The following is a 26902-nucleotide window of genomic DNA, read 5'->3' on the forward strand; positions in this document are numbered from 1 at the left end:
GCTTGCCAGGAGTAGCCTGACTGCCATTAGGAACCGAGATGAGATCCTCAGACCCCTTATGAGAACATATTCTGGTGTGGTTGGCTCTGGGTTCCTCCTAATGCAAGACAAAGCTAGACCTCATGTGGATGGAGTGTGTCAACAGTTCCTGCAAGAGGAAGGCATTGATGCTATGGACTGGCCCGCCCGTTCCCCAGACCTGAATCCGATTGCGCACATCTGGGACTTCATGTCTCGCTCCATTTACAAACACCACGTTGCACCACAGACTGTCCAGGGGTTGGCAGATGCTTTAGTCCAGAAGGACATCCCTCAGGAGACCACCCGCCACCTCATCAGGAGCATGGCCAGGCATTGTAGGGAGATCATACAGGCACGTGGAGGCCACACACACACTACTGAGCCTCATTTTGACTTGTTTTAAGGACATTATATCAAAGTTTGATCAGCCTGTAGTGTGGTCAACTTTGATTTTGAGTGTGACTCCATATCCAGACCTCCATGGGTTGATAAATTTGATTTCCGTTGAAAATTTTGTGCGATTTTGTTGTCAGCACATTCAACTATGTATAGACGGAAGTATTTCATACGATTGGTTCATTCATTCAGATCTAGGATGTGTTCTTAGTGTTCCCTTTATGTTTTTTTTGAGCAGTGTATAAATAAGTCTGTTTTTACACCAACAGATGTTTTCCTTTCATGAAATTAGAGAAAAAAAATGAAAATTGGGCAACAGGGAAAACTTAATTTCTTAGTTGAGCAACAATGGAAGGCTTAGAAAGCACCAGCAGCCTCTGTGGATAGACTTCTGTTCTGAGAGATGTCTATATAAATGCATTGACATTATTGTATGGAAATCTTAATTAACTTATAAAGAAATCCCAAAGAACAACAACTTTTGGCTGTAATTTACTCTGTCACAATGTGGATGGAATTCAAATACTAGACTCTTTGGCCTCAGTATACCCAATTTTTAGCAGTTAAATGCAATATGGTTTTATACTGATGGTCTGGTTTAATGAGTTTCTAGGCTTTAAAATACTACTGCTTGTTCTGATAATAACTTTAGGTATGTATGTGCCCAAATTTATGTACAGGGAACTTGGGAACAGCTCCTGCTGAATCTGACAATAAGTGACTTGTTTTTGTATTGAAACAGGACAGATCCTCCAGATCAAAATGATGCCACTCAATACCAGTTAAGAGTTAAGGAACCCGATTAGGTGGCTACCTATCATTAGGGTATATGAGAGTAGCTTTTTAAAATGGGACAGCCTCTTCATTACTACAAAAAAAAAAAAAAAAAGTATGGACCCACAGTCGTACCCAACCAGTTTGACTTTTGGACCAGAGCAGAGTCTTAGTTTTCACTGTTAATCCCACTCTAGGGTGTGGAAGCTGGACTTAGGTTGTTACCCTAACAGAAGTCCCAGTACAGGTAGTGGCTGGCAGGATAGACCAGACAGCTCCAGTAATAACACCAGGAAAACATAATCCAAATAGAAGTATACTCAGCATCACCAAGTGTGTATGCACCTCAGGTATGGAGACTGGGATTATCGCAGTTAACGGCCCCTAGAAGCTAAACTGTGCCTTTCAGGTGCTGACACGTAAGTAGAAGACACAGTATCGGAACACGTAATATGTAGAGAAAAAATGCGGACCACTCACCAGGGTCTTCTTGCAGTTACTTCTTTGTTAGTCAGAACATGCGGGGTTAATCCCTTAAGTACCCAACCCATTTTCACATTAAGGACCCGAGCATTTTTTGCACATCTGACCACTTGTCACTTTTAGCATCAATAACTCTGGGATGCTTTTACTTTTCATTTTGATTCAGAGATAGTTTTTTGTGACATTCTACTTTATGTTAGTGGTAAATTTTTGTTCATACTTCTTGGTGAACAATTCCAAAATTTGATTAAATATTTGAAAATTTTGCATTTTTTTACTTTGAAACTCTGCTTATAAAAGGAAAATGTATATCCAAAATAAATTATATATTAATTCACATATACAATATGTCTACTTTATGATTGCATCATAAAGTTGACATGTTTTCACTTTTGGAAGACATCAGGAGGGCTTCAAAGTTCAGCAGCAATTTTCCACAAAATTTTCAGTCGGAATTTTTCAGGGACCAGTTCAGTTTTGAAGTGGATTTGAAGGGCCTTCATGTTAGAAATACCCCATAAATGACCCCATTATAAAAACTGCACCCTTCAAAGTATTCAAAATGACATTCAGTAAGTGTGTTAACCCTTTAGGTGTTCCACAGGAATAGCAACAAAGAAAAATCAAAATCTAATTTTTTTTAGCTTTTTTTTTATTTATTTATTTATTTATTTATTTTTTACACACATGTTCTTGTAGACCCAATTTTTACAAGTGGTAAAAAGGATAGAAATCACCCTAAAATTTGTAGACCAATTTCTCTCGAGTAAGGAAATACCTAATATGTGGATGTTAAGTGCTCTGTGGGTGCACTAGAGGGCTTTGAAGGGAAGGAGCGACAATGGGATTTTGGAGAGAGAGTTTTTCAGAAATGTTTTTTGGGGGGCATGTCACATTTAGGAAGCCCCTATGGTGCCAGAACAGCAATAAAAAAAAAAATTTTAAATACACGCCATACTATTTTGGAAACTACACCCCTCAAGGCATTTAACAAGGGGTACAGTGAGCTGCTAAATTGGGACGTTAAAAAGAAATGTAGGATTTTTTTCACTAAGATGCTGGTGTTAACCCAAATTCTTAATTTTCTCAAGTGGTAATAGGAGAAAATGCCTCCCAAAATTTGTAACACCATTTCTTCTGAGTAAGGAGATACTCCATATGTGGATGTAAAGTTCTCTGCGGGCGAACTACAATGCTCAGAAGAGAAGGAGCACCATTGAGCTTTTGGAGAGAGAATTTGGTTGGAATAGAAGTCAGGGGCCATGTGCGTTTACAAAGCCCCCCCTTGGTGCCAGAACATTGGACACACCCCCCCCCCCGTGACCCTATTTTGGAAACTAAACCCCTCACAGGATTTATTAAGGGGTGCAGGGAGCATTTACACCCCACTGGTGTCTGACTGATTTTTCTAACAGTGGGCTGTGCAAATTAAAAATTTTCATTTTCACAGCCCACTGTTCACAAAATATATCAGACACCAGTAGGGTGTAAATGCTCACTGCACCCCTTATTAAATTCGGTGAGGGGTGTAGTTGTCAAAATGAGGTCACATGTGAGGGGGGGGTCCACTGTTCTTGTACCATGGGGGCTTTGTAAGCACACATGGCCTTTAATTTTGGACACATTCTCTCTCCAAAAGTCCAATGGAGCTGCTTCTCTTCTGAGCATTGTAGTGCGCCCACAGAGCACTTTACATCCACATATGGGATATTTCCATACTCAGAAGAAATGGGGCTATAAATTTTGGGGGGCTTTTTTCCTATTTTCCCTTGTGAAAATGAAAAATGTAGGGTGACACCAGTATTTTTTCGACATTTTTTTTATTCATTTTCACATCCAACTTTAACGAAAATGTGTCAAACACCTGTGGGGTTTTAAGGCTCACTATACCCCTTGTTACATTCTGTGAGGAGTGTAGTTTCCAAAATGGGGTCACATGGGGGTATTTATTCTTTTGCCTTTATATCAGAACCACTGTAATATCAGCCACCCCTGTGCAAACCACCAATTTAGTCCTCAAATGTACATGGTGCGCTCTCACTTCTGAGCCACGTTGAGCACCCGCAGAGCACTTTGCATCCACATGTGGCATTTCCTTTTGCCGCTTGTGAAATATATAAGTATGGGGCAACATCAGCATGTCAGTGTAAAAAATTAAAATGTTACATTAAAATGCTGGTGCAGACTCCAACTTTACCTTTTCATAAGGGGTAAAAGGAGACAAAGCCCCCCCCCCCCCAAAAAATTTGTAACACAATTTCTCCAAAGTACAGAAATACCCCATATGTGGCACTAAACTGTTTTCTTGAAAAACAACAGGGCTCCAAAGAGAGAGAGCGCCACACGAGACCTAAATTGGGGATTTGCATCCACCACCAAAATATCCTTCAACAGTGTTTCCCAAACAGGGTGTCTACAGCTGTTGCAGAACTCCCAGCATGCCTTGACAGTCAGTGGCTGTTCGGCAATACTGGGAGTTGTTGATTTTCAACAGCTGGAGGCTCTGTCTTGGAAATCGTGGCATACAAGACTTTTTTCTTTACTGGGGGTGAGAAGGGGGGGGGGGCAGAATGACTGTAGGGGTATGTGTATATGTAGTTTTTTACTTTTTATTTTGTGTAGGTGTAGTATAGTGTTTTAGAGTACATTCACACGGGCTGGGGTTTACAGCGAGTTTCCTGCTGGGAGTTGGAGCTGCAGGGAAAATTTGCCACAGTTCAAACTTGCAGCAGGAAACTCACTTTAAACCCCGCCTGTGTGAATATACCCTGTACATTCACATTTGTGGGGGGGGGCAAACCTCCAGCTATTACAAAAGTACAACTTTGGCTGTCCGTGCATGCTGGGAGTTGCAGTTATGCAACAGCTGGAGGCACACTGGTTGCAAAACATAGTTTGTTACTTAACTGTGTTTCGCAACCAATGTGCTTTTAGCTGTTGCAAATCTACAACTCAGCATGCATTGACAGCCTAAGGGCATGCTGGGAGCTGTAGTTATGCAACAGTTGGAGGCACACTACTACATCGCCCAGCATGCCACTGAGGACGCTGCTGCCGCCACCACCCGGAGACCTCCGCCAGGGAGCCCCGCCTGCCGCAATGGACAGGTAAGGGACCCCCCAACTTGCCCGATCGCTGCCCGTTCACCTCCCAGCCGGCACGGTGATTGATTGGTCGTCAACAACTAATCACAGAATCATGAGGTGGCACCCGTGCCACCTCACTCCTGCTGGTACTTATCACCCTTGTTTTCCGAGTCACCAGAGACCCGATTGACCCGGAATCGCTGCTAATCGCAGGTCTGAGTTGACCAGTGATCAGTGACATTGGGGGGGGGGGGGGGGGATCTCAGGACACCCCCGAGGGGTTTGCATGGGGTGCCTGCTGAACGTTTTGAGCAGGCATCGCAGTATGGTACCCGCCCAACGAGTGGTGGGGACTAGAATTCCCACGGACAGACAGGTATGCCCTGGGTCCTTACGTACCAGGGCATCAGGGCTTACCTTCAAGCCCTGGGTCCTTAAGTGGTTAAGCATGCAGGGGAGCAAATGGACAGGACGCAGGGGGTAGTGTACTCGTGACAGACCAGGGCCTGACAAACTTTCAAATACTCTTAAATTTCAATGGCCTCAGGTCACTATTTCCAACATACAATGATCTTTTCTGGACTATTGTAACTTGAAACCAGACTCAATGCTATGGTCAGTCCAGATCTGGGAAACGTGTCACTGGCTGGAAGAACTGATCAATCAGAATGGGCATTTCACTGGTAAAACACCTGTATGTCTGGTAGTGTGCCCCCCCAAAAGTAGAGTGAAGTATTACATGTTCTATTCTACTGTACTTTTCACCTGTACCAAGATTAGCTACTTTGCACGGAAACAGGATGGCTTCATTTTAATTTTTGTGACACTGTACAGGATAGGACCCTGAAGAAGCTCCTGTCTTCACATAAAGAGCTGCTGGAAGCTGTAAATTACTGTCTTAGTTTTAAATACAAGACTTGCTTTCTGTATTAGTCATCTTCCTCACTTTTTCCTATTTATGTTTATGGCCTCAACATACAATGGTCACCCTGGAACCAATCATATTGTACCTGGAGGGCCATTAGTTGCATCTTATTGATGGTGTGTCCTTTGTGTACAATAATAAAGTTTGACATAAATAAAAGGCTGCGGGTACGTGTGTAAATCAAGGCCTTGACCATAATAAAGGCCTAGCATTCTTGGACCTTACCAATTCCATATTATTCAGCAATCAGTTTATATCTAGAAATTCCAGAACACATACCTTTAATCGTATCCCGCTGGTCTGTGCAGAGCTGCAGCGCTCACTTCCTGCCAAGTCTATCAGGTTGACTCTGCTCGTTCTCGTGTGGTCATGAATCTCCCCTTCAAAAATTTCCCTCTAGAAGTGGTCACAGTTTTATGTTAAACAAACAAGGTTGCTTAAAATCTCCTGTATCCAGATATATCCAATCTTACCCTTGTTTGTGTCACTGACAGTGTGAACACAGAATGTGAGCGGGAGCTCTTATCATTCATTCCTGTAGCTGCTGTGGCCCTCTGTTTATTACCCAATTCTAGCCAAGTCTAAAAGTGGAGAGAGAAAAAGGCTTTAGTTTGCACATCAGACTATTGAGAGTTTTCCTGTAGTCATAATTCCTTCCCTACGTCTGGTAACTTACTGCATGTAAGCTCCTTTTAGCTGTTCCTTCACAGTGTGCAGGATCATGTTAGGACCTTACTGAAAGTCCATGCAGCAGTCATGTCATCTTCTGCACATTTATAAAATCAAGCTAAATATGGAATGGGCATGACTTAAAAAGGGCTACACCGGTTGAAAACTTTTGTTTTAAATCAACTTGTGCCCAAGGGTTAAAACACATTTGTAAATTAATTATATATATTTTTTAAAGTTATTCCTCCCAGTACTTAGCTGCTGTATGCCAAAGAGGAAGTATTATAATTGTTTTCTGTCTAACCACAGTGCTCTCTGCTGACACATCTGTCCATGTCAAGAACTGGCCAGAGCAGGAGAGATTTGCTATGGGGATTTGTTCCTGCTTTGGATAGTTCCTGACATGGACAGAGGTGTCAGTAGAGAGCACTGTGGTCAGACAGAAAGGAAATTCAAGAAGTAAAGAACTTCCTGTGGAGCATACAGCAGCTGATATGTACTGGAAGGATTAAGATTTTTAAATAAATTTGCAAATCTGTAACTTTCTGGCACCAGTTGATTTAAAAAAAAATGTTTTCCACCGGAGTACCCCTTTAAGAGTCCGTGGGTGCTCAGTCCTCTTAGCCTGACCAAGGCCATTCGCATCCAAGTAACGTAAAAAAAAATTAAGACTCACATTAAAAAGTATCCAGTGAATCGTGAAGTTTTATTTATCCATCAAATACAAGGATGCAACTTTTGACCTGCTTAACCTCATAGTAAGGTCGAAACATTGCATCCTTGTTTCTGATGAGTGAATAAAACTTCCCGATTTACCTAATAACTTCTGGAGTACAGTTCTCCATTTTTGTTTTTCTTTTTTAATTCTGCATATGCTTATCTGTAAATACACAATTTTATACATACATTTTAAATAAAGAAATATAAATAAAATAATTAACACATCTACAGATGTAATGGATATATGTATATGTATCCAGTATAGAAAGACTAATTTGACAAGGCCCATCCTCCATGCCAACGCTGCTCCTCGTTTCCCCCCGTGTAAGGAATTTCCTGTCCTGGCCAATGCCTAAAAGCCTTCCAAAAACCGAAACAGAAAGACCATACCTTATATGGCATGCCAAGGCCAGAGTATATACCAGAAGGCATGACACGGGACTGACGAAACATATCCCTGGGACCTGTTTGTAGTTTGCAGAAAGCAGAGTGGTTTGTGCAGCAGCTGGAGGTACCACCTTGAATAGCACAAAGGGGGCCTTTGGGCAAGATGTAAGACAGTGAGAAGCAAATTACCTCACTGGTATAGTTGCTGAAATAAGAAGAGGGGGAAGGGACTGCTGTACAAAAGGTCAAATTGGTGACGGAGCTGTAGGAAGATTAGCAAAAAAGCCAAGGGAAGGATGTATGAGTTTGCAAAGATGGGAAGCGTATAGATGGTAATGGGGGCTGGAGAAACTGATTGTGTGTGTGTGTAAAGGGATGATAGGAAGGTATGATGGGAGTTATACTACCCTCAGAAATTTCAAAACCGTGTGTGTGTTGTAAACTAAGTTGTTGAGTAGGATTACCCAATTATTTCCCAAAGAATGCTCCTTAGTGGTATTGGATATAGTAGTTTGAGTAGACAAATAACTGTATGCATTGTGTTGTTGAGCAAGCTGATATGTTAGTCCAAAAGTTAATGATGTATACAAGTGATAAGACAAGTAAAAGAGGAGCAGATTGTTGTCAGCAGTTGGATAAGATTAAAAAGAAACAAAATGGAGATGATGGAAAAGCATGTGGTGAGTGATGTATGCACTATGGATATTAAGGAAGTTGAAAGTTTGAAATATACTGATTGTTGATGGGCAGAAGTATTCATATTTAGCAGTTTTATATACAGTATGCCTATACAGCAGTGTGATTCTTGAGAGCAAATTATGATTTGCTTTAGTTATATTGTAGTCATCTGAACTGTTATAATTATAATCAAAATAATTAGGTAATGAAATTAACACTGATGTACATACATTTTGGTAGCCTGTTGATAGAATGTTGAATAAGAGATATTATTTATGCCCAGATGTGTGAGGTTCCATGAATGGAGATGGAATGGAGTTGTTTTTTTTCCAATGTTTGACGCAAAAGTGAAGATGATGAGGAGTGCTTAGTGCTATGGAATGCAGAGGGCATGGTAGGTCTCTAGGAAAGCTGAGTGAAAGCATGGTTGAAGCTGTTTATGTAAGTTTGTGTTGTAATGGATTCTTTTTAGATTGTTAAAGAACAAAAGAAAATCCACATGGTATAAATTGAACCTATTTTATGATATTAATTTCCTAATGGAGTTTTGTTTTCACAGTTGCACAAGATGGATGCCAGAAATGAAGTGTATCAGGAAAGGTGATTGTCTAATTATATTATAGGAGTAACTAGAGAAGAAGTTATAAAAAAAATTGCTCACAATTTAATTGATAATTACCTAAGCATTTAAAGTCAGCTAATGAGTATTTCATTATAAACAATGCGCATTGAAGGTGATTTTTCCAATTTTTGAACGCTCTGTAGATTTTTTTTTTCTATTCATTTACATTTTTGGTTAGAATGTGTGTTGGGCCCTATGTGTTGTACATTGAGTATTTGTACATGTCAGTATTATTACATTATATGTGTATTGTATGTCCTCATGTAAACTGACAGGAATCCAGTAAGTTACTAGACATTCAGGAGGTTAATTGATGACTGATCTACACTGAGGGAAAACAAAGACCCAGACTCAAAGGGTTGGTGACCAGTGACAGGAGTGGGAGGAGAAAGGTGGGGCTGATAGGGAGAATGACAGCCTCCTCTCCTGAAACACAAAGTCACATTAGACTTGAAGGAAATATATATCTACTGTTTGAAATTGAGTATGTCCATAGTACATGTATACATAATGTGATATACCTATACATTCTACATTAAATTTATTTAAACAACATCAATTGTGAGTGGATAACTTTATAATCATAATTTAGTGTAATACGAAGTTGCAGAATAAGAACCCTGCTCTTTGGTAGCTTTTCTACCTTCAGATTAGGATTGACTGTCTTGAACTTATGCAGTTAAGAATTCAAGAGCCATAATAAGATATTAGAGAATCCATGGTTGATGCTGAATTGCAAATGTAAGCTTGCTCCAAGTGATGCAAAGATGTAGTACACAAGACAGGATATATGGTGACCACACGTAGAATTAAGTTCTACTTTAATAAACTACTCAAGCTGTTTGTTCAAAAACTAGAGTTGAAGATATTCACTGAGATGTGTAAGATATCTAAAGGCAAGATAAGGAGTATAAGTACACTTTTATATTACCGCCCAGAGTATGGGCCTATTGGAATAAAGGTTTTCTTGAATCCTTGGGCAAACCAATCAAGTGTAGAATCTGTAGCTTGTAATTCAAGTGTTCAAACTCCTAAAACTATCAGAGAAGGTAGCCATTACAAAAGATAATATCCACATGAAGGAAACAACCCCCAGAAGCTAAGGGGACTGGATGGTGGAGAAGGCTGCCAAGGCTGCAGAGCTCCTGTCCTCCCCACAGTTATGGTACAGAGTGTGCAGGTGGATGGGGAGTGTGGATCTGTCTGGTTAGGGCTCTTGCAGGAACCAGCAATGCATGCTGAGAGAGACTAATGGAAGAAGAAAGAGGTGGTACGGGGCAAAGACTGCTCTGGAGAGTTAGTAAGAGACTGTGTGCCAACAGTCTTGTACCCCATTGTAACATATATGGCCCCATACACTAAGCAGAAGGGAGCTAGCTGTAGTAATGTCCGTACATTGCTCAGGATTCAACAATGCAAAAAGAAGGTTTGTACAGACTCGTTATTTGCATCTGTTATGACCTAGGTAAAACATTAAAAGGTGCCTGTCTGACACTCCATGACCATCTTACCTGTTTCAGGAGACTAAGAAGACTTCATCTAACTGCCTAAGGTGGACCGATATAAGTATGTCCTTGTCTATACTGATTCCCTAACCATAGATACAGTAACGATATAACTAGGAACCTTTTGTAAAGTTGTGCCTAGTTCAGATTCTGTAATTGTTACCCATTTCCCTAAATCCATGATTGAGTGTGTGTGTGTCACAAAATAAGTGAGGAAAGAGACACTTACATATGATTATCCCGTATAGATGCATCTAAGAATATCCACTAGATGTTGCAAAAGACTGTGAATCCTGAGTTTTTATAGGGTAATTGTGCAAACAAATGGACTGGATGAACTGATGAAAGGAAGAAGACTGAGCACACCGTTTATAAACATCATGAAAGGATTAGACATAACTAATTGATCTAATGGTCTGATATCTATATATTCTCTCTGATAAATTTATGTCTGTACATAACCATGGTTGTTCCAGAGGAAAAGATAATCACAACGGATTGTTAGGATGTGACATTGAGGAGAATCAGTGGGTGAACATTGGTGTCCTGTACAAATAGCAGTGCGAAATAAGCATCTTAGTGGGTGATAATATAATTTAAAAGTATGAAAGGAAAAGGAATACTTAGTGAAAACAAATAGAAAGGATAGGCCTAGCCAGTGGGATGGCTCAGAACCAGATTAGAAGGGAATTGGACTGGAGAGTGCACATTAGTCAAGGCTCTTATGCCTATACACATTTTTCCTACCAAACCTACAGAGGAACCAGAACCACACTCCAGAAGTAAACATGCAGCCCTTACTGGGAGCCTTGACCCCCAGGTGTATATTGATGCTATAGGAGTCCCAAGGGGGGTACCATATGAGTTTAAAGCTAGAGATCAAGTAAAAGCCGTATTTGAGTCTAATACCCCAGATTTCCATAAACAAGAATGTAGACTGGATTAATTATATCTATTATAAACAGCAGAGATTCATACATTTCTCAGTGGATGCTCTTAAATGTCAGGCCGAACATGCCACATCCACTATGAAATTCCACATCCACTAACATTCCAAAACCGTATGGCACTAGATATGGTGTTAGCGGGAAAAAGGGGGGTATGTAAAATGTTTGGGGAGACCTGTTGCACATAAATCCCAGCCAAAAAAGGACCCAATGGTAAAATAACCATACTTATACTCTTCATAATCATTGCTGTTGTGTGTTGTGTTTTGCCTTGTGTGGGAAGGTTGTGTGGGAAGGTTGTTGAGAATGCCATGCCAGTGATGACGAATTTGGACTTCTAGACTACTGATGAAGCCTATACCCAATTACAGAGCTTCAATGCCATCTATGAAACCAGGGAACCATAGGGACAGCATCTGACTCCATAAGTCTGAGGCTAAGTGGGTCTATGGGCAAGCCATGGGTCGTCTAAAGTACACTGAAGAGTTTGAAAAACCCCTCCTCCGTGTAAGGAATTTCCTGCACTGGCCAATGCCTAAAAGCCTTTAAAAAATCTAAACAAAAGGCCATACCTTATATGGTATGCCAAGGACATATTCACCTCCCTAGTGAGGGCGGGAAATTATGCTAATTGCAATGTCTATATAACTGGACGACTCAGTAATAAAAAGGTTATCACTGACAATGTGTGTCTGTGTAATTTACTTAACGAATTTTGATGGGGTTAGATATTTACTAGGTCACTGATGAAATCCATATCACAGATAAGCACATGTAAAAATGCAGATGTAATAAACAAAAATGGAAGACTGCACTCCAGAAGTTGTCCAGTGAATCCTGAAGTTTTTTTTCCACGCCACAGAAACAAGGATGCAACGTTTTGACCTGCTTGAGAAAGACCTTATTGTAAGGTCAAAATTTTGCATCTTTATCTGATGGGTGAATAAAAACTTCATGATTCACTGGTTACCTTCTGGAGTGCAGTCTTTTTGTTTTTCTTTGTCTTACTTCTGCATATTTACATGTGCTTATATTTGGAAATGCACAAATTTAATATCTACATTTTGTATAAAAAAACTTATTATAATTATATAAAATAATGCATTTACAGATAAGCTTACAGATATTAATATGCAGAAGTCAAAAACAAAAATGGTAGACTGCACTCTAAAAAGGTATTTAGTGAATCATGAAGCTTTATTTACCCATCAGATACATTGATGCAACGTTGCGACCAGCTTAAAATCCTCCAGTTTTAGAAAGGTCGAAGCGTTGGACTTTTGTATCTGATGGGTGAATACAACTTCACATTTCATCTTCTGGAGTGCAGTGTTCAATTTGAATTTTTTTACATGTACTTCTATCTGTAAATGCACCAATTATTTTATTTAAAACTTAATTTTTTTTATTACAAAGACATCATTGGATGCAGGATATTGCAGTGGCTCAAGTTAGAAAGCTCTATACATGGGATATTTGCTTTGGCACACACAGTGTTAAACTTGTTGCCGCAGGGACCTGTCACACAGCTTTTTCCTTCTAGCTGTGAAACTTTTTAAAGAGTTCACCCTCCTTATTTCCCTCCAGCTGTATGTGACGGCCCGTCCAATGCATTATGGGGCACCGCTCTAAGGATGCCTGTGGCTACATTTTTAGTAACTTAGGTGTCATCGCTGCGTTCGCGTTATGATGAATGACAGACACGAACAAAGTTCAATGGAAGAGCAATGGGACCCTGGATTGAGAACAGAGCAATCCTATTAATTACAGTGCAAATTATTAAAAGTAGTATATATCACGTGTAAAAAAAAAAAGGGACAACCCATTATCTTATGGAATAAAGGAATCCCATTCAATAAGTCAGGGTTACCCAATCAGGGTGCCTCCAGCTGTTGCAAAACTACACCTCCCAGCATCCCCGGACAGCCAAAGGCTGTCAGGACATGCTGGAAGTTGTAGTTTTACAACAGCTGAAGGCACCCTGGTTGGGAAACACTGCAATAAAGTAGTGCAAAGTAAATCCTCTATTAGTCAAAAACATTGTTTCCCAACCAGGTTTCCTCCAGCTGTTGCAAAACTACAACTCCCAGAAGCTCCCAGTAGTTTTGCAACAGCTGGAGGCACCCTGGTTGGGAAACACTAGTCTTACAGGATACCTAAGTGAGTGAGGACAGGTTAAAAGGGTATTCCAGGCAAAAACTTTTTTTTATATATCAACTGGCTCCGGAAAGTTAAACAGATTTGTAAATTACTTCTATTAAAAAAAATCTTAATCCTTCCAATAGTTATTAGCTTCTGAAGTTTTCTGTCCAACTGCTCAATGATGATGGGAGAATATCCCTTGCATGATGGGAAAATATCCCCATAGGAGCTGGACAGCTCCCGGGACGTGAGTCATCAGAAAGCAGTTAGACAGAAAACAGCAACTCAACTTCAGAAGCTAATAACTATTGGAAGGATTAAGATTTTTTAATAGAAGTAATTTACAAATCTGTTTAACTTTCCGGAGCCAGTTGATATTTAAAAAAAAAAAGTTTTGGCCTGGAATACCCCTTTAACCCCTTAAGGACACATGACGTTCTCATACGTCTCCATTTCCGAGTCCTTAAGGACACATGACGTATGAGAACGTCATGTGTTTTACCGGCCCCCCGCAACCATCTGGAGCGGAGCCGGTCCCCGATGCCTGCTGAAATCGTTCAGCAGGCATCGGGGCATATCGCCCAGGGGGGTCATTATAACCCCCCATGTCGGCGATGGCCGCAGATCGCTGGACAATTCAGTCCAGCGATCTGCGGCGGATTCCGGGTCAATCGGGTCTCCAGTGACCCGGTGACCCGGAATTATTGGCTGATCGGGGCCGTCAGAGACGGCCCCGAACAGCCATAGCCAGCAGGGGTGAGGTGGCACTGGTGCCACCTCACGATCGCCCTGATTCGTCGGCCGGATTACCGGCCGACCAATCAGGGCGCCTGCTGCGGGTGTCACTCCCGCAACCCGCTCCGCCCCTCTTCCGGAGGACGTGAGCGGGTGCGGGACGTGCACCCCGGGTGCTGGGGACCCCGATCCCCGGCGCCCCTGTTGGGATCGGGGCCCCAGGAGCAGCGGCGGCGGCGGCGGAGACGACGAGGGACTGACCTGATGCGGCGAGGATCGTTGGAGGTGAGTGACAGCCTCCTGCTGTTGCTTAGCAACAGCTCCCAGCATGCAAAAAGGGCATGCTGGGAGCTGTAGTTATGCAACAGCAGGAGGCAGACCACCACAACTCCCAGCATGCCCTTATGGGCATGCTGGGACTTGTAGTTTTGCAACAGCTGGAGGCACATTCTTTCTATGGAAAAGTGTACCTTCAGCTGTTGTGTAACTACAACTCCCAGCTTGCACAATCAGCTAAAGTGCATGCTGGGAGTTGTAGTAGTGCATCTGGTGGTTGCATAACTACAACTCCCAGCATGCCCGTTGGCTGTCGGTGACTGCTGAGAGTTGTAGTTTTGCAACAGCTGAAGGCACACTGAGTTAAGTAGTAAACCAGTGTGTCTCCAGCTATTGCATAACTACAATCCCCAGCATCCCCAGCCAAAGTAGTATGCCTCCAGCTGTTGCATAACTACAACACCCAGCATGCCCTTCCGCTGTCCGTACATGCTGGGGGTTGTAGCTTTTGCAACAGCTGAAGGCACACTGGTTGCAAAACACTGAGTTTGTTACCAAACTCGGTGTTTCACAACCAGTGTGCCTCCAGCTGTTGCAAAACTACAACTCCCAGCATGCACTGATAGACCGTACATGCTGGGAGTTGTAGTTTTGCAACAGCTGGATGTCCCCCCCCCCAATGTGAACGTACAGGGTACACTCACATGGGCGGAGGATTACGGTTAGTATCCGGCTGCAAGTTTAAGGTGCGGCAAAATTTCTGCAGCAGCTCAAACTGCCAGCGAGAAACTACTGTGAACCCCCCGCCCGTGTGACTGTACCCTAAAAACACTACACTACACTAACACACAATAAAATAAAAAGTAAAAAACACTACATATACACATACCCCTACACAGCCCCCCTCCCCTCCCCAATAAAAATGAAAATGTCTGGTACGCCACTGTTTCCAAAACGGAGCCTCCAGCGGTTGCAAAACTACAACTCCCAGCATGCACTGATAGACCGTACATGCTGGGAGTTGTAGTTTTGCAACAGCTGGATGTTCCCCCCCCCCCAATGTGAACGTACAGGGTACACTCACATGGGCGGAGGATTACAGTAAGTATCCGGCTGCAAGTTTGAGCTGCGTCAAATTTTCTGCCGTAGCTCAAACTGCCAGCGAGAAACTACTGTGAACCCCCGCCCGTGCGACTGTACCCTAAAAACACTACACTACACTAACACAAAATAAAATAAAAAGTAAAAAACACTACATATACACATACCCCTATACAACCCCCCTCCCCAATAAAAATGAAAAACGTCTGGTACGCCACTGTTTCCAAAACGGAGCCTCCAGCTGTTGCAAAACAACTACTCCCAGTATTGCCAGATAGCCGTTGACTGTCCAGGCATGCTGGGAGTTTTACAACAGCTGGAGGCACCCTGTTTGGGAATCACTGGCGTAGAATACCCCTATGTCCACCCCTATGCAAGTCCCTAATTTAGGCCTCAAATGCGCATGGCGCTCTCACTTTGGAGCCCTGTCGTATTTCAAGGCAACAGTTTAGGGCCACATATGGGGTATCGCCGTACTCGGGAGAAATTGGGCTTCAAATTTTGGGGGGTATTTTCTGCTATTACCCTTTTAAAAAATGTAAAATTTTTGGGAAAACAAGCATTTTAGGTAAAAAAAATATATATTTTTTTACATATGCAAAAGTCGTGAAACACCTGTAGGGTATTAAGGTTCAAATTACCCCTTGTTACGTTCCCCAAGGGGTCTAGTTTCCAAAATGGTATGCCATGTGGTTTTTTTTTGCTGTCCTGGCACCATAGGGGGTTCCTAAATGCGGCATGCCCCCAGAGCAAAATTCGCTTTCAAAAAGCCAAATGTGACTCCTTCTCTTCTGAGACCTGTAGTGCGCCAGCAGAGCACTTTTCACACCCATATGGGGTGTTTTCTGAATCGGGAGAAATTGGGCTTCAAATTTTGGTGGGTATTTTCTGCTATTACCCTTTTTAAAATTGTAAAAATTTTGGGAAACCAAGCATTTTAGGTAAAAAAAATATATATTTTTTTACATATGCAAAAGTCGTGAAACACCTGTAGGGTATTAAGGTTCACATTACCCCTTGTTACGTTCCCCGAGGGGTCTAGTTTCCAAAATGGTATGCCATGTGTTTTTTTTTTGCTGTTCTGGCACCATAGGGGCTTCCTAAATGCGGCATGCCCCCAGAGCAAAATTTGCTTTCAAAAAGCCAAATGTTACTCCTTCTCTTCTGAGACCTGTAGTGCGCCAGCAGAGCACTTTTCACCCCCATATGGGGTGTTTTCTGAATCGGGAGAAATTGGGCTTCAAATTTTGGGGGGTATTTTCCGCTATTACCCTTTTTAAAAATGTAAACATTTTGGGAAAACAAGCATTTTAGGTAAAAAAAAAAATTTTTTTTTACATATGCAAAAGTCGTGAAACACCTGTAGGGCATTAAGGTTCACGTTACTCCTTGTTACGTTCCCCGAGGGGTCTAGTTTCCAAAATGGTATGCCATGTGTTTTTTTTTGCTGTTCTGGCACCATAGGGGCTTCCTAAATGCGGCATGCCCCCAGAGCAAAATTTGCTTTCAAAAAGCCAAATGTGACTCCTCCTCTTCTGAGACCTGTAGTGCACCAGCAGAGCACTTTTCACCCCCATGCGAGGTGTTTTCTGTATCGAGAGAAATTGGGCTTCAAATTTTGGGGGGTATTTTCTGCTATTACCCTTTTTAAAAATGTAAAATTTTTGGGAAACCAAGCATTTTAGGTAAAAAAAATATATATTTTTTTTACATATGCAAAAGTCGTGAATCACCTGTGGGGTATTAAGGTTCACTTTACCCCTTGTTACGTTCCCTGAGGGGTCTAGTTTCCAAAATGGTATGCCATGTGTTTTTTTTTTGCTTTCCTGGCACCATAGGGGCTTCCTAAATGCGGCATGCCCCCCAAAAACCATTTGTCGCTCCTTCCCTTCTGAGCCCTCTACTGCGCCCGCCGAACAATTAACATAGACATATGAGGTATGTGCTTACTCGAGAGAAATTGGGTTTCAAATACAAGTAAAAATTTTCTCCTTTTTATCCCTTGCAAAAATTCAAAAATTGGGTCTACTAGAACATGCGAGTGTAAAAAATGAAGATTTTGAATTTTCTCCTTCACTTTGCTGCTATTCCTGTGAAACACCTAAAGGGTTAATACACTTACTGAATGTTTTTTTGAATACTTTAGGGGGTGTAGTTTTTATAATGGGGTCTTTTATGGGGTATTTCTAATATGAAGACCCTTCAAATCCACTTCAAAACTGAACTGGTCCCTGAAAAATAGTGAGTTTGAAAATTTTGTGAAAAATTTCAAAATTGCTACTGAACTTTGAAGCCCTATGGTGTCTTCCAAAAGTAAAAACTCATAAATTTTATGATGCAAACATAAAGTAGACATATTGTATATGTGAACCCAAAAAAAATATATTTTGAATATCCATTTTCCTTACAAGCAGAGAGCTTCAAAGTTAGAAAAATGCAAAATTTTCATTTTTTTCATCAAATTTTGGGATTTTTCACCAAGAAAGGATGCAAGTTACCATTAAATTTTACCACTAAGTTAAAGTAGAATATGTCACGAAAAAACAATCTCGGAATCAGAATGATAACTAAAAGCATTCCAGAGTTATTAATGTTTAAAGTGACAGTGGTCAGAATTGCAAAAAACGCTCCGGTCCTTAAGGTATAAAATGGCCTGGTCCTTAAGGGGTTAACCCAATAGCTATACAAAAGTTGTTGAATACCTTCCCAACGCAATTCACATTTTTTCTGCCTTTCAGTTGTTGCAAAGTTTTTTAAAGAAACAGATGGGGGAAAAACATTTTCACATTTAAGTGAATACTTTTCAATACATTACCCACTGAAAGCAATGAAAAATAAAATACAAAATTCAAACCATGACCTCTCACAGAACAAATGTATATGCTCACTTGCCCAGAAACGCATTATGTATGGCAGAACCATAAGATATACCAAGATATGCCATACTATATCTGAGGAAGGGGTGTTTCATACCCAGAAACACGTTGGGTAGGTGGCTCTAAATAAAAGGACAAATTCCTTAGAATGACTTTCATTTGAGAATTTCAGAACACAGGAGAAAAGCCAAGAATAAAATCCATTATTTTTGAAAAATTGCCAGAAACAAAAAAATAAAAAAATAAAAAAAATTGCATTTTGGTAGTGCAATAAGTGGAAACCTGTAGTTTTTTGCTTAGTTTTTTTTTTGTGTGCACTGAAGTTTGATTTTCTATGGACTTTCAGAAAACATTAGAAATTGAAAACAAAAACATTTGCTGTTTAGATCTATTTTACTACAGTGTTTTTGTTTCATTCTACTTGTAAACTGAAGCTGCAACACAGTAAATGAACAGCAGATGGCGCAAAAGACACAGGATGAAGCCTACATACCTGCACATCTGTGAATGAGGCAACCACATACCTGTGAGGATAAGAGACAAAATTACTAGAAGGTAAAATAATAATTCTAGGACATCTGCTTAGTTGTAGCAGACCAAGAGGGAAATAACGTAGTTGTCCCCTCCAGCAAAAACCTGCTGTTTTCTGTCCCTTGGCACCAAGACACCAACTGCTCCACAGTTTAGATGCCAATCCAATTGTAATGCCTGCTATTCACCCCGGGATCTGTTTATTTTAAACTTTATCAAGTACAGAGAAACAACAGTGTTAAAGGGAGAAAAAGAAGCATCTGTTAAGGAGAGATTGTATTTGTCAGGCAGAATAAGCTGATTGAGCAGATACAGAGCCAAAATAAGAACTTGCATAACACGATATAGCGGTAGTATCTGAATTAGGGGTGGGGAGGGCATACAATACTGTTATTTATTACACAATTTATTGGTCACTTTACCAATAAAAGGAAACTCTTAGGGGGCTATCTATGAGGATCTTTTGAAGACCAAGGAGCCCATATATTATTCTTGCAGATGGCCTTTTACTGTGTTAGCCCCTGGGCACATTGGCTCATATATAATGTGTGTGGCTATATAAATGATAGTTTCTCCCCAAAAAAAAAAAAAAATAAACTCTGCCCCATGCCCCATTTTAAACCACGAGACAGTTGTAGCCATCCACACAAAATGCCCATCTTTGGGCCCATTAATAAATAATTATATTATAATTATATTATATATTATATTATCTAATATGATAAATATATATGTGTGTGAAACTGATGCGTTACGAGCTAGTACATCGCTTTTAATCATGGCAGTGTCATTTTTTGTTTTTGATTTTAATATGGACCATTTACATACACATTTTGCTAGAAGCTTGATACCATCTCGTCTTGTCCTTAGGATTTACTACATGGGATACGACCAGGGCTCAAGTCCTGCAGGAACGTGTGGGAACTGAGTTCCTGCACTTTTTCCACTGTTCCCATTAGCAGGAGTCCGGCCAGACCAGCCCTTAAGTGGAAATCTTGGGTGAGTTCCTGTACTTTTTTTCCCAGGACTTGACCCCTGGATACGACCCATTGCCCTCCATGCTTCTGGAGCACATTTTTGGGGCTCTGTTCATGTTAATCGTGAACTGACTTTTTGTTTTTGTGTTCCTTTCCCTAGTGTTTTCCAAACCATGTGCCTCCAACTGTTTCAAACCTAATACTACTAGCATGCCCGGACAGCAGTTAGTGCCTTGGGCCCGAGAAGGCAGGAGGGAGGGGTTGTAATGAGATGGACGTAGTAGGAGATTGATGTAGTCTTCTACTCATACAAATATCACACCTTCCGTACTGTGATCTCACCCATTAGCAGATGAAGTTCTACTGATAAATTTCTAAAGGTTCATGCAGATCAGGAGACAGATGCCACACATCTCAGGTGAGGAACAATCAATCATACCCTTTAACTATATGCACTAGCCATATTCAAAAAATAAAAACTGAATCAGATCAGAATCTTCAGTGCTGCTCTTGTAGGGCGGCAGGGTGTTAGGATATATGGCAAGTTGTCTTATTTAAACATTACTTTAAATGAGGGTACCAATTTTAAAGGGTTCTCCATTTCGGACAGGCCCTAGTTATTAGAGGATCCCTTGGCAAAATAGAACACAATGTCACCCCACAGCTGTGACCCAAAACAATCAACAATAATGTTTAGGAAAACCTGGGGGGAATGTATTAAGACCAGCATATTACACATCAGCCTTAAAAGGAAGCCTGTCATGACTTTCATGCTGCATGCACCATGGATCATCAAGGCTTCTTCCCAACCCTCCAGCCTGGATTTATAAATCACTAAAAGAGGAAAAGATCAAGCAAGGCCAGTGAGGCATGCAGTAGCCACCAGGGATCTCCTCATTGACTAGTGGTTCAGGTAGCATGAATCTGATTACAGGTTCCCTTTAAGTTAATCAATCTGGCACTTTTTTCAGTACACTAAGAAGCACAATCATCTTTAATTTTCCCCATATTTCTCATTTTCTGTGTACCAGACTTGGAAATCTATTCAAGCTCACTGCTTGACTATACAAATGCAATAATAAAAAAAAAGTGCTATTTCTGGAGGGACAGTACCTACTTTTGACCCAAGTCTCTGTTACCCTTTGCTCCTTTAGACCTGACAAAGATGTGCATTAATAAACTTCCTATATCTCCCCAGAAGCAATCTATATATTTCCTTGCTATAGATTGAATTATAATTATTTAAGCATACAGATCTCCCAGAAAAAGTATCAGACAATGAACCATTAATGCCCCTTAAATTATTGTCGGTCACACATCGCCCTGTGTAAACAGGGGAGGTGCGGCCAACAGTGTGGAATTTTCTGGGCCACATGTTTCATCAAGCCTTCTAAAGGCTATGTATACAAGTGCTGATCTAAGAGATGCAAACCCATGACAAAAACAATTGGGACTGAACAGGGGCCCTACCCGAGACCCCAGCATGCATTTTGCCTACCCAACAGTAGTTGGCGCAGTGTAGGCCTTGCTACTGTTGACCACCAGGTGAGAGTTCCTCAATTCCAGCTTGCAGGTGGAAGAGTCAAATGTCAGTGCATGACCACGTAGAGATTGACGCTGATGTAGGAAGCCATGTCATGATGCCAGGTGTTACATAGGGAATGACCATTAGGAGAAGTGGAATAAAGCAGAGTGCCGCAGTGACCATGTGTTAAGCAGAGTGACCTTCTGCATGTGTTTTATGGTTATTTATGGTTAATTAAAGACAAGATGGTGGACTGGTGGCAAGAGATTAAAGAACTTTGGGAATAACTACAGACAGTACCTGGCCTGGCCTGACTGACCAAAAGTGTGTCTAGCTGCCCTCCGGTTTACTGAACAGCATATTCACCAAGCTTAACAGAGTAAGTGATTTTGTAGGGCAGAGAAGACCTTTTCAAGAATATCATTCCGCCCCATCATATAGTGAAATGCTGAAGAGTTAACACTGTCCTACAAGTATTCTGCGCCCTGCCATCAGAAATCCATGGTATTCTTTTCAAGCAATTTATATTAAGTAATCCTTTAAAAGGGTTGTGCCCTACCAGTGAGGACCCTGACTGTGCTCACCCTTTAGGGCTTTACTCCTCTGTTGTGTAGGGTGTGGTGCAAAACGCATGTTGTACGTTTGCAGCGTGTGGGGAAGTGGTAGTGCAGTCCACAAAAGATTGTGTTGTAAAAGCGACAAGAACCCACATCGGGTAGAACAGAAATATTGTAGAGATAACTAGTGTTATTAGAATTAAATCAATTAAGTGACTTACGTTGAAAGACCATCCACATATGGGCCACATGTTGGGTGTTCACGTACTTTAAGCTAGAGCAAAAAAATAAAATAAATGAACCGTAAAATTTTGTTACAATTATGAATGAAAGTACATTTTTGACTGCAACATTAAACCTGAAAGGTGACCAAACAAAGCAACCGTCCACTACTCATGTAGCAAAATAGAACAGTCTGCCGCACTGTTCTTGCTGTGAAAAATACTGAAAACCCTGTAAGTCAATGGGGTCCCTCAATCTGCATTGTGTTTATAAGGGAAGCCATGAACACTCTTAAAAGCTGCTTTTTGTGTGATTTCAGAGCGATTGATCAACCATGTGTATGAGAGCCTCCTAAACCTCACCATTGTAAAATTGTTTAGACAGTGGTGTACCTATAGTGCTAGTCTGATAATCTCCAATCCCATGTACTGAAGGGAAATACTGTAAGCCACTACCTGACTGCTCTGGTGGTGGCTTGCACCCCTCAGACCATTCAGAAGACAAGCATGCTTGGCTTATATGTCGGGTCAACGTAACAGATCGCAGTGCTAAATGGAAGAAACTCTTACATGTATTAAATGCTCAACTCTTCAAAAGATATTTGAAAATACATTTTTTCCTATGAAAGGTGTTATCTGGTTAAGAAAAGAAGTACCACAGCTATTTTAACCATATAGACAATATTTGAAATTTAGGCTCACCATTACAATAATTTACACAGAAGAGTTGAATAGTAATTCAGTCACTTAATTAGGGTGATTTAAAAAAATGATCTACTGAGTAGAAAACATTCTGAGGACCAACAAAGACAATGACTTTAGGTACTTCAGTGTTAAAAATGAATTTTATTGCTTTAATAAATCACAGTCCCACTTACAGCTATCTTATGCCCAGCGTCTCTGGGAGAGCTTAGTAAATCATGAATTTTCTCATTGTAGATTTCAAAGTAGCTCATTTCCACGTGACAGTTAACCTGTAATGTAAATTATTATGTAAGCCTTTGCCAGTCAGATAAGTACAGCACCAAAATCAACTCTACATGAAGTCCTTATGGGGATCACTTACCTCCTCCTGGACAGACACTTTTATATTGTAGAAAAGCTCCTTGCAAAATCTTGGAATTATACCAATGTGTGTATTATACCCCATCATCCTGCAGAGAAAGGAAACATATTGCAGGATTTTAAAAAAAAATTGCCAAGGATTTGAAGAGACCCCAGACAACCAAAATGCATTGATAGTATGCATTACACAAGCTAAATGCAAAATAATTAAGTGTTACACATAGGTGCACAGAATAAAACCTCACACATAGCTGTATTGTTGACTTGTGCTATACAGAGCCATAAGACAGTGCCCATGGCTGCCTTCATATTTATTAAGAGGCACAGGCCTTTTAATAAACTCAGTGACTGTGGCTGCCCATGAACCTTAAGCCATGTTCACACGGCCGGAAGTGTGTGGAATGTCCACCCAGAACAAGCAGGAGGATATTCCGCGCATGTCAATGTCCTGGCAGGTGCTAGGACTGCTCTGAAATGAGCTGATTCAGATGGAAAAGTATTCCTGTGCAGAATCGGCATAAGGAATAGGACATGTCTATTCTTTCTGCAAGTGCGGGAACCGGGAGAAGCATCTGCCAGGGAAATTCGGCCGTGTGAATACTCCTCTGAAATTCCGACTTGTGAATATAGCATTTAAGTAAAATCCGCATCTAGCCAGGTTAGAGCTACAATTTACGCCTAATTTCAGACTCATGCTGGAGTCCTAAATCTCAGACTGCAGCCGGGACACAGACAAGCCCAGCACTGCTCCCTGACAGTGTGCTATTGGAAAGTTATTCTGCATACATCATAACATATCAAAAGTTTTTTTGATGAAAGGTACCCTTTAAAAAGAAGAGGTTATCCAGGGATAGAGGCAGAGCTATTTTTTTTTTCTACAATCAGCACACTGTTCTCAGGTTGTGGGTAGACATGAGCAAACTTACAGTAAATTCGATTCGTCACGAACTTCTCGGCTCGGCAGTTGATACCTATCCGGCATGAATTAGTTCAGCTTTCAGGTGCTCCCGTGGGCTGGAAAAGGTGGATACAGTAATAGGAAAGAGTCTCCTAGGACTGTATCCACCTTTTCCAGCCCATGGGAGCATCTGAAAGCTGAACTAATTTATGAAGGATAAGCCATCAACTTCCGAGCCGAGAAGTTCGTGACAAATCGAATTTACTGTAAGTTCGCTCATCTCTAGTTGTGGGTGGTATTCCAACTTTGCTCCAATCACCTCAATTTAACTGAACTGCAAAACCACTCAAAACCTGAGGACAGATGTGGAGTCACTACAGCCAAAGCAACGGGACCCCCAGGGGACTACTTATGGGGCGGCAGGGGTAACTTACAAACTTCATTTCCTCACCAGCCCTGGGGGCAAAAACGGCCCTTGGTGATGGCGAGGATAAAGATTTTACCATATATACTGCATTGCCAAACGTTACATATGGTAAAATGTGATGCTTGGTTTCCTTTAACCATTGTTGAGGTTATAAAAAAAGAGCTGAAATTCAGATCTCAAGGTGCAGACAAAATTAATTAAAACAGAATAGGATGTATCTGGTCTCTCTCTAATCCTGTGTTTTTATTAATGACAAAAATCATAAAAAGCATATATCAAAAGCTGGAATCCAAGCAGGGCCCTTGCTACAGATTAAGAAAAATTAAATATTACATATATATTTCGCAATAGAATCATAAAATTGGTCACAATTTTTGAACAGTGTGAAATGCCACATTGCTGGACTTAGTCTCAATTAAAATTGCATAAGAATTAATGCAGGCATTGTGATGAAGGTTGCATAATGAATATCTCAATAGTAACAGTCTTGGATTTATGTCATAGATCCAAAGTCTTAGTAACAGAAATACAGCTGAGATATAAAACTGGTGTCCATGCTGTTGGTTCCCACAGGTAGCTCCCAGCCTAGAGAACGTAATAACTGTGGCTCAAGAAGGTCAGCGGGGATTGTTGGTGAGAATCAGCAATATTGGGGATCATTGCTAGCAATGGATAGACTGAAGATGAAGACTGCAGTACTTGCGATGGATGGACTCAAAAGGTAGGTAAATGCAGAACGTTGGCAATACTGGTCAAAGTAGTAGAGTGGATAATGCCATTTCTGGGAGGTCCCCCTTATCAATGGCTTAATAGGACTGACTTGGACATGGTAGACTTCTATACTGTGCTCCTTAATTGGCACACCTCTTGGCAATTTGAATGTCTGACCTGGAAGTTTCTGGAGCTTCATGGTAAATAGACCGACATACATACATATACATTATACATTATATGTATATACACACACACACACACACACACACACGCACGTGTGGAGTTTACCATCAATGTCTGATAATATTTTAAAGAAGAATTATGGAAAATGAATGTTAAAAGAAGATTACCAGCTAAAAGCCTAATTATTTTTCTGAAGTTTTGAAATGACAGCAGTAAAAGAACAAATACAGGGTGGGCGATTTATATGGATACACCTTAATAAAATGGGAATGGTTGGTGATATTAACTTCCTGTTTGTGGCACAGAATATGCGAGGGGGGAAACTTTCAAAGATAGGTGGTGACCATGGCGGCCATTTTGAAGTTGGCCATTTTGAATCCAACTTTTGTTTTTTCAATAGGAAGAGGGTCATGTGGCACATCAAACTTATTGGGAATTTCACAAGAAAAAAAATGTATTCTTTCATGAGTTATTTACAAGTTTCTGACCATTATAAAATGTGTTCAATGTGCTGCCCATTGTGTTGGATTGTCAATGCAACCCTCTTCTCCCACTCTTCACCCACTGATAGCAACACCACAGGAGAAATGCTAGCACAGGCTTCCAGTATCCGTAGTTTCAGGTGCTGCACATCTCGTAACTTCACAGCATAGACAATTGCCAATTGCCATTGAAATTCTTCATCAATGGAAACCTCAAGGCCACTGGATATGCGAAATTGCTACATGATGATTTGTTTCCCTCTTTATGCACTGAAGCTGGCACGTTCCCTGAGGTTTTCCAGCAAGATGGTGCACCACCACATTATGGGTGTCAGGTCCGAGCATTCCTAGATGAAGTTTCCTGCAAAGTGGATTGGTCGTCATGGGCCAGTTGAATGGCCCCCAAGGTCTCCCGATCTGACTCCCTTAGACTTTTATCTTTGGTGTCATCTGAAGGCAATTGTCTATGCTGTGAAGATACGAGATGTGCAGCACCTGAAACTACGGACACTGGAAGCCTGTGCTAGCATTTCTCCTGCGGTGTTGCTTTCAGTGTGCGAAGAGTGGGAGAAGAGGGTTGCATTGACAATCCAATACAATGGGCAGCACATTGAACACATTTTATAAGTGGTTAGAAACTTGTAAATAACTCATGAAAGAATAAAGTTACGTTAAAACCAAGCACATCATTGTTTTTCTTGTGAAATTCCCAATAAGTATGATGTGTCACATGACCCTCTTCCTATTGAAAAAACAAAAATTGCATTCAAAATGGCCAACTTCAAAATGGCCGCCATGGTCACCACCCATCTTGAAAAGTCCCCCCCCACATACACTAATGTACCACAAGCAGGAAGTTAATATCACCAACCATTCCCATTTTATTAAGGTGTATCCATATAAATGGCCCACCCTGTAGATAAAAATAAATATTACTTCAATGAATGCAGTGTGGTGGGTTGTCCACCATGGTTTTACG

At 41.0% G+C, this 26902-nt stretch overlaps 1 pseudogene; it reads right to left on the reverse strand.

The window, feature by feature from the left end:
- The window catches only part of LOC130330293 (kinesin-like protein KIF14), a 79635-nt pseudogene that overhangs the window by 24603 nt on the left and 28130 nt on the right, over nucleotides 1-26902 (reverse strand).

This window comes from Hyla sarda, unplaced genomic scaffold, assembly GCF_029499605.1.
Source record: "Hyla sarda isolate aHylSar1 unplaced genomic scaffold, aHylSar1.hap1 scaffold_332, whole genome shotgun sequence".
Classification (NCBI taxonomy): domain Eukaryota; kingdom Metazoa; phylum Chordata; class Amphibia; order Anura; family Hylidae; genus Hyla; species Hyla sarda.